Below are 8,752 nucleotides of genomic sequence, written 5' to 3'. Positions count from 1 at the left end.
AACAACCCTCCCTATCACTGTAATCCCCTCCAACCCTCCCTTTCTCTGTAACCTCCTCCATCCACTACAACCCTCCTTATCTCTGTAAACTCCTCCAGCCTCAACAACCTTCCCTATTTCTGTAACCTCCTTCAATCCCTACATCTCTCCCTATCTCTGTAACCTCCTCCAGTCCCTACAACCCTCCCTATCTCTGTATCCTCCTCCATCCCCTACAACCCTCCCGATCTCTCTAACCTCCTCCATCCGCTACAATCCTCCCTAAGTCTGTAACCTCCTCCAACCCTGACAACACTCCCTATCTCTGTAACCTCCTCCAAGTCCTTACAACCCTCACTATCTCTCTAAGGTCCTCCAGCCCCTACATCCCTCCTTATCTCTGTAACCTCCTCCAGTCTGTACAACCCTCCCTATCTCTGTAACCTCATCTAGCACCTACAACCCTCCCTATCTCTCTAACCTCCTCCAGTCCCTACAACCCTCCCTATCTCTGTAACCTCCTCCAGCCCCTACAACAATCCCTATCTCTGTAACCTCCTCCAGTCCCTACAACAATCCCTATCTCTGTAACCTCCTCCAGCCCCTACAACCATTCCTCTCTCTGTAACCTCCTCCAGTCTGTACAACCCTCCCTATCTCTGTAACCTCATCTAGCACCTACAACCCTCCCTATCTCTCTAACCTCCTCCAGTCCCTACAAACCTCCCTATCTCTGTAACCTCCTCCAGCACCTACAACCCTCCCTTTCTCTGTAACCTCCTCGAGCACCTACAACCCTCCCTTTCTCTGTAACGTGCTCCGGCCCTACAAACCTCCATATCTCTGTAAATTCCTCCAGCCCTTACAACCCTCACTATCTCCCTAAACTCCTCCAGCCCCTACAACCCTCCCTATCCCTGTAACCTCCTCCATCCCCTACAACCCTCCCTATTTCTGTATCCTCCTCCATCCCCTACAACCCTCCCTATATTTATAACCTCCTCCATCCGCTACAACCCTCACTATCCCTGTAACATCCTGCATCCCCTACAACCCTCTCTATTTCTGTATCCTCCTCCATCCCCTACAACCCTCCCTATCACTGTAACCTCATCGAGCCCCACAACTCTCCCTATCTCAGTAACCTCCTCCAGCCCCTACAACCATCCCACTCTCTGTAACCTCCTCCAGTCTGTACAACCCTCCCTATCTCTGTAACCTCCTCTAGCACCTACAACACTCCCTATCTCTCTAACCTCCTCCAATCCCTACAACCCTCCCTATCTCTGTAACCTCCTCCAGCCCCTACAACCCTCCCTATCTCTGTAACCTCCTCCAGCCGCTACAACCCTCCCTATCTCTGTAACCTCCTCCAGCCCCTACAACCCTCCCTATCTCTGTAACCTCCTCCAGCCCCTACAACCCTCCCTACCTCTCTAACCTCCTAAAACCCCTACAAACTTCCCTATCTCTGTAATCACCTCCAGCCCCTACATCCCTCCCTATCTCTGTAACCACCTCAAGCCCCTAGTACCCTCCCTATCTCTGTAACATCCTCCAGCACCTACAACCCTCCCTATCTCTGTAACCTCCTCCATCCCCTAAAATCCTCCCTATCTCTTTAATCTCCGCCAGCCCCTAGTACACTCCCTCTCTCTGTAACCTCCTCCAGCCCCTACAACTCTCCCTATCTCTGTAACATCCTCCAGCCACTACAAACCTCCCTATCTCTGCAAACTGCTCCAGCACGTACAACCCTCACTATCTCTGTAACCTCCTCTAGCCCCTACAACTCTATGTCTGTAACCTCCTCCAGTACCTACATCCCTCCCTATATCTGTAACCTCCTCCAGTACCTACATCCCTCCCTATATCTGTAACCTCCTCCAGCCCCTACAACCCTCCCTATCTCTGTAACCTCCACCAGCCCATACAATCCCTCCTCTTTCTGTAACCTCCTCCACCACCTAAACCCCTCCCGATCTCTGTAACCTCCTCCAGTCCCTACAACCCTCCATATCCCTCTAATCTCCGGCAACCTCTACAACCCTCCCTATCTCTGTTAACTCCCCCAGCCTGTACAACCCACGCTATCTATGTAACCTCCTCCTGCCCCTACAACCCTCCCTATCTCTGTAATGCCCTTCAACCCACGCTATCCATGTAACGTCCTCCATCCACTACAACCCTCCCTATCTCTGTAAACTCCTCCAGCCCATACAACCCTCCCTATCTCTGTAACCTCCTCCAGCCCCTACAACCCTCCCTATTTCTGTAACCTCCATCAATCCCTACGTCTCTCCATATCTCTGTAACCACCTCCAGTCCCTACAACCCTCCCTATCTCTGTAACCTGCTCCAGCCCCTACAACCCTCCCTATCTCTGTATCCTCCTCCAGCCCCTACATCCCTCCCTATCTCAGTAACCACCTCCAGAACCTAGTACCCTCCCTATCTCTGTAACATCCTCCAGCACCTACAACCCTCCATATCTCTATAACCTCCTCCATCCGCTAAAACCCTCCCTATCTCTGTAACCTCCCCCAGCCAAGACAACTCTCCCTATCTCTGTAACCTCCTCCAGTCCCTACATCCCTCCCTATCTCTGTAACCACCTCCAGCCCCTAGTACCCTCACTATCTCTGTAACATCCTCCAACATCTACAACCCTCCCTATCTCTGTAACCCCCTCCAGGCCTTACAACACTCCCTATCTCTGTAACTTCCTCCATCCCCTAAAATCCTCCCTATCTCTTTAACCTCCTCCAGCCCCTACAACCCTCCCTATCTCTGTAACCTCCTCCAGCCCCTACAACCCTCCCTATCTCTGTAACCTCCTCCAGCCCCTACAACACTCCCTACCTCTCTAACCTCCTAAAACCCCTACAACCTTCCCTATCTCTGTAACCACCTCAAGCCCCTAGTACCCTCCCTATCTCTGTAACATCCTCCAGCACCTACATCCCTCCCTATCTCTGTAACCTCCTCCATCCCCTAAAATCCTCCCTATCTCTTTAATCTCCGCCAGCCCCTAGTACACTCCCTATCTCTGTAACCTCCTCCAGCCCCTACAACTCTCCCTATCTCTGTAACATCCTCCAGCCACTACAAACCTCCCTATCTCTGCAAACTGCTCCAGCACGTACAACCCTCACTATCTCTGTAACCTCCTCTAGCCCCTACAACTCTATGTCTGTAACCTCCTCCAGTACCTACATCCCTCCCTATATCTGTAACCTCCTCCAGTACCTACATCCCTCCCTATATCTGTAACCTCCTCCAGCCCCTACAACCCTCCCTATCTCTGTAACCTCCACCAGCCCATACAATCCCTCCTCTTTCTGTAACCTCCTCCACCCCCTAAACCCCTCCCGATCTCTGTAACCTCCTCCAGTCCCTACAACCCTCCATATCCCTCTAATCTCCGGCAACCTCTACAACCCTCCCTATCTCTGTTAACTCCCCCAGCCTGTACAACCCACGCTATCTATGTAACCTCCTCCTGCCCCTACAACCCTCCCTATCTCTGTAATGCCCTTCAACCCACACTATCCATGTAACGTCCTCCATCCACTACAACCCTCCCTATCTCTGTAAACTCCTCCAGCCCATACAACCCTCCCTATCTATGTAACCTCCTCCAGCCCCTACAACCCTCCCTATTTCTGTAACCTCCATCAATGCCTACATCTCTCCCTATCTCTGTAACCTCCTCCTGCACCTACAACCCTCCCTATCTCTGTAACCTCCTCCAGCCCCTACAACCATCCCTCTCTCTGTAACCTCCTCCAGTCTGTACAACCCTCCCTATCTCTTTAACCTCCTCTAGCACCTACAACCCTCCCTATCTCTCTAACCTCCTCCAAGTCCCTCCAACCCTCCTTATCTCTGTAACCTCCTCCAGCCCCTACAACCCTCCCTATCTCTGTAACCTCCTCCAGCCCCTACAACCCTCCCTATCTCTCTAACCTCCTCCAACCCCTACAACCTTCCCTATCTCTGTAACCTCCTCCAGCCCCTACATCCCTCCCGATCTCTGTAACCACCTCCAGCCACTTGTATGCTCCCTATCTCTGTAACATCCTCCAGCACCTACAACCCTCCCTATCTCTGTTACCCCCTCCATGCTCTACAACACTCCCTATCTCTGTAACCTCCTCCAGCCCCTTAAATCCTCCCTATGTCTTTAACCTCCTCCAGCCCCTACAACCCTCCCTATCTCTGTAACCTCCTACAACCCACCCTATCTCTGTAACCACCTCCAGTGACTACAACCCTCCCTATCTCTGTAACCTCCTCCAGCCCCTATAACCCTCCCTATCTCAGTAACCTCTTCCATCCGCTACAACCCTCCCTATCTCTATAACCTCCTCCATCCGCTAAAACCCTCCCTATCTCTGTAACCTCCCCCAGCCAAGACAACTCTCCCTATCTCTGTAACCTCCTCCAGTCCCTACATCCCTCCCTATCTCTGTAACCACCTCCAGCCCCTAGTACCCTCACTATCTCTGTAACATCCTCCAACATCTACAACCCTCCCTATCTCTGTAACCCCCTCCAGGCCTTACAACACTCCCTATCTCTGTAACTTCCTCCATCCCCTAAAATCCTCCCTATCTCTTTAACCTCCTCCAGCCCCTACAACCCTCCCTATCTATGTAACCTTCTACAACCCACCTTATCTCTGTAACTTCCTCCAGCCCCCATATCCCTCCCTATCTCTCTAACCTCCTACAGCCTCTACAACTCTCCATATCTCTGTAACATCCTCCAGCCCCAACAACCCTCCCTATCTCTGCAACCTGCTCCAGCACCTACAACCCTCCCTATCTCTGTAACCTCCTCCATCCGCTACAATCCTCCCTAACTCTGTAACCTCCTCCAGTCCCTACATACCTCCCTATATCTGTAACCTCCTCCAGCCCCTACAACCCTCCCTATCTCTGTTACCTCCTCCAGTCCCTACCACCCTCCATAACCCTCTAACCTCCTGCAACCTCTACAACCCTCCCTATCTCTGTTAACTCCTCCAGCCTCTACAACCCACGCTATCTCTGTAACCTCCTCCTGCCCCAACAACCCTCCCTATCACTGTAATCCCCTCCAACCCTCCCTTTCTCTGTAACCTCCTCCATCCACTACAACCCTCCTTATCTCTGTAAACTCCTCCAGCCCCAAAAACCTTCCCTATTTCTGTAACCTCCTTCAATCCCTACATCTCTCCCTATCTCTGTAACCTCCTCCAGTCCCTACAACCCTCCCTATCTCTGTATCCTCCTCCATCCCCTACAACCCTCCCGATCTCTCCAACCTCCTCCATCCGCAACAATCCTCCCTAAGTCTGTAACCTCCTCCAACCCTGACAACACTCCCTATCTCTGTAACCTCCTCCAGTCCTTACAACCCTCACTATCTCTCTAACGTCCTCCAGCCCCTACATCCCTCCCTATCTCTGTAACCACCTCCAGCCTGTACAACCATCGCTATCTCTGTAACCTCTTCCAGCCCCTACAACTCTCCCTATCTCTGTAACCTCCTCCAGCCCCTTCAAGCCTCCCTATCTCTGTAATCTCCTCCAGCTCCTACAACCTTCCCTATCTCTGTATCCTGCTCCAGCCCTACAAACCTCGCTATCCCTGTAAATTCCTCCAGCCCTTACAACCCTCACTATCTCTCTAACCTCCTCCAGCCCCTACAACCCTCCCTATCTCTGTAACCTCCTCCAGTCCCTACAACAATCCCTATCTCTGTAACCTCCTCCAGCCCCTACAACCATCCCTCTCTCTGTAACCTCCTCCAGTCTGTACAACCCTCCCTATCTCTGTAACCTCCTCTAGCACCTACAACACTCCCTATCTCTCTAACCTCCTCCAATCCCTACAACCCTCCCTATCTCTGTAACCTCCTCCAGCCGCTACAACCCTCCCTATCCCTGTAACCTCCTCCAGCCCCTACAACCCTCCCTATCTCTGTAACCTCCTCCAGCCCCTTCAACCCTCCCTACCTCTCTAACCTCCTAAAACCCCTACAACCTTCCCTATCTCTGTAATCACCTCCAGCCCCTACATCCCTCCCTATCTCTGTAACCACCTCAAGCCCCTAGTACCCTCCCTATCTCTGTAACATCCTCCAGCACCTACAACCCTCCCTATCTCTGTAACCTCCTCCATCCCCTAAAATCCTCCCTATCTCTTTAATCTCCGCCAGCCCCTAGTACCCTCCCTATCTCTGTAACCTCCTCCAGCCCCTACAACTCTCCCTATCTCTGTAACATCCTCCAGCCACTACAAACCTCCCTATCTCTGCAAACTGCTCCAGCACGTACAACCCTCACTATCTCTGTAACCTCCTCTAGCCCCTACAACTCTATGTCTGTAACCTCCTCCAGTACCTACATCCCTCCCTATATCTGTAACCTCCTCCAGTACCTACATCCCTCCCTATATCTATAACCTCCTCCAGCCCCTACAACCCTCCCTATCTCTGTAACCTCCACCAGCCCATACAATCCCTCCTCTTTCTGTAACCTCCTCCACCCCCTAAACCCCTCCCGATCTCTGTAACCTCCTCCAGTCCCTACAACCCTCCATATCCCTCTAATCTCCGGCAACCTCTACAACCCTCCCTATCTCTGTTAACTCCCCCAGCCTGTACAACCCACGCTATCTATGTAACCTCCTCCTGCCCCTACAACCCTCCCTATCTCTGTAATGCCCTTCAACCCACGCTATCCATGTAACGTCCTCCATCCACTACAACCCTCCCTATCTCTGTAAACTCCTCCAGCCCATACAACCCTCCCTATCTCTGTAACCTCCTCCAGCCCCTACAACCCTCCCTATTTCTGTAACCTCCATCAATCCCTACGTCTCTCCATATCTCTGTAACCACCTCCAGTCCCTACAACCCTCCCTATCTCTGTAACCTGCTCCAGCCCCTACAACCCTCCCTATCTCTGTATCCTCCTCCAGCCCCTACATCCCTCCCTATCTCAGTAACCACCTCCAGAACCTAGTACCCTCCCTATCTCTGTAACATCCTCCAGCACCTACAACCCTCCATATCTCTATAACCTCCTCCATCCGCTAAAACCCTCCCTATCTCTGTAACCTCCCCCAGCCAAGACAACTCTCCCTATCTCTGTAACCTCCTCCAGTCCCTACATCCCTCCCTATCTCTGTAACCACCTCCAGCCCCTAGTACCCTCACTATCTCTGTAACATCCTCCAACATCTACAACCCTCCCTATCTCTGTAACCCCCTCCAGGCCTTACAACACTCCCTATCTCTGTAACTTCCTCCATCCCCTAAAATCCTCCCTATCTCTTTAACCTCCTCCAGCCCCTACAACCCTCCCTATCTCTGTAACCTCCTCCAGCCCCTACAACCCTCCCTATCTCTGTAACCTCCTCCAGCCCCTACAACACTCCCTACCTCTCTAACCTCCTAAAACCCCTACAACCTTCCCTATCTCTGTAACCACCTCAAGCCCCTAGTACCCTCCCTATCTCTGTAACATCCTCCAGCACCTACATCCCTCCCTATCTCTGTAACCTCCTCCATCCCCTAAAATCCTCCCTATCTCTTTAATCTCCGCCAGCCCCTAGTACACTCCCTATCTCTGTAACCTCCTCCAGCCCCTACAACTCTCCCTATCTCTGTAACATCCTCCAGCCACTACAAACCTCCCTATCTCTGCAAACTGCTCCAGCACGTACAACCCTCACTATCTCTGTAACCTCCTCTAGCCCCTACAACTCTATGTCTGTAACCTCCTCCAGTACCTACATCCCTCCCTATATCTGTAACCTCCTCCAGCCCCTACAACCCTCCCTATCTCTGTAACCTCCACCAGCCCATACAATCCCTCCTCTTTCTGTAACCTCCTCCACCCCCTAAACCCCTCCCGATCTCTGTAACCTCCTCCAGTCCCTACAACCCTCCATATCCCTCTAATCTCCGGCAACCTCTACAACCCTCCCTATCTCTGTTAACTCCCCCAGCCTGTACAACCCACGCTATCTATGTAACCTCCTCCTGCCCCTACAACCCTCCCTATCTCTGTAATGCCCTTCAACCCACACTATCCATGTAACGTCCTCCATCCACTACAACCCTCCCTATCTCTGTAAACTCCTCCAGCCCATACAACCCTCCCTATCTATGTAACCTCCTCCAGCCCCTACAACCCTCCCTATTTCTGTAACCTCCATCAATGCCTACATCTCTCCCTATCTCTGTAACCTCCTCCTGCACCTACAACCCTCCCTATCTCTGTAACCTCCTCCAGCCCCTACAACCATCCCTCTCTCTGTAACCTCCTCCAGTCTGTACAACCCTCCCTATCTCTTTAACCTCCTCTAGCACCTACAACCCTCCCTATCTCTCTAACCTCCTCCAGTCCCTCCAACCCTCCTTATCTCTGTAACCTCCTCCAGCCCCTACAACCCTCCCTATCTCTGTAACCTCCTCCAGCCCCTACAACCCTCCCTATCTCTCTAACCTCCTCCAACCCCTACAACCTTCCCTATCTCTGTAACCTCCTCCAGCCCCTACATCCCTCCCGATCTCTGTAACCACCTCCAGCCACTTGTATGCTCCCTATCTCTGTAACATCCTCCAGCACCTACAACCCTCCCTATCTCTGTTACCCCCTCCATGCCCTACAACACTCCCTATCTCTGTAACCTCCTCCAGCCCCTTAAATCCTCCCTATGTCTTTAACCTCCTCCAGCCCCTACAACCCTCCCTATCTCTGTAACCTCCTACAACC

The sequence above is a fragment of the Cetorhinus maximus genome, unplaced genomic scaffold (assembly GCF_964194155.1).
Source record: "Cetorhinus maximus unplaced genomic scaffold, sCetMax3.hap1.1 HAP1_SCAFFOLD_1598, whole genome shotgun sequence".
Lineage (NCBI taxonomy): Eukaryota > Metazoa > Chordata > Chondrichthyes > Lamniformes > Cetorhinidae > Cetorhinus > Cetorhinus maximus.
The sequence above is the reverse complement of the archived record's forward strand: the minus strand, read 5'-3'. Positions refer to the sequence as shown.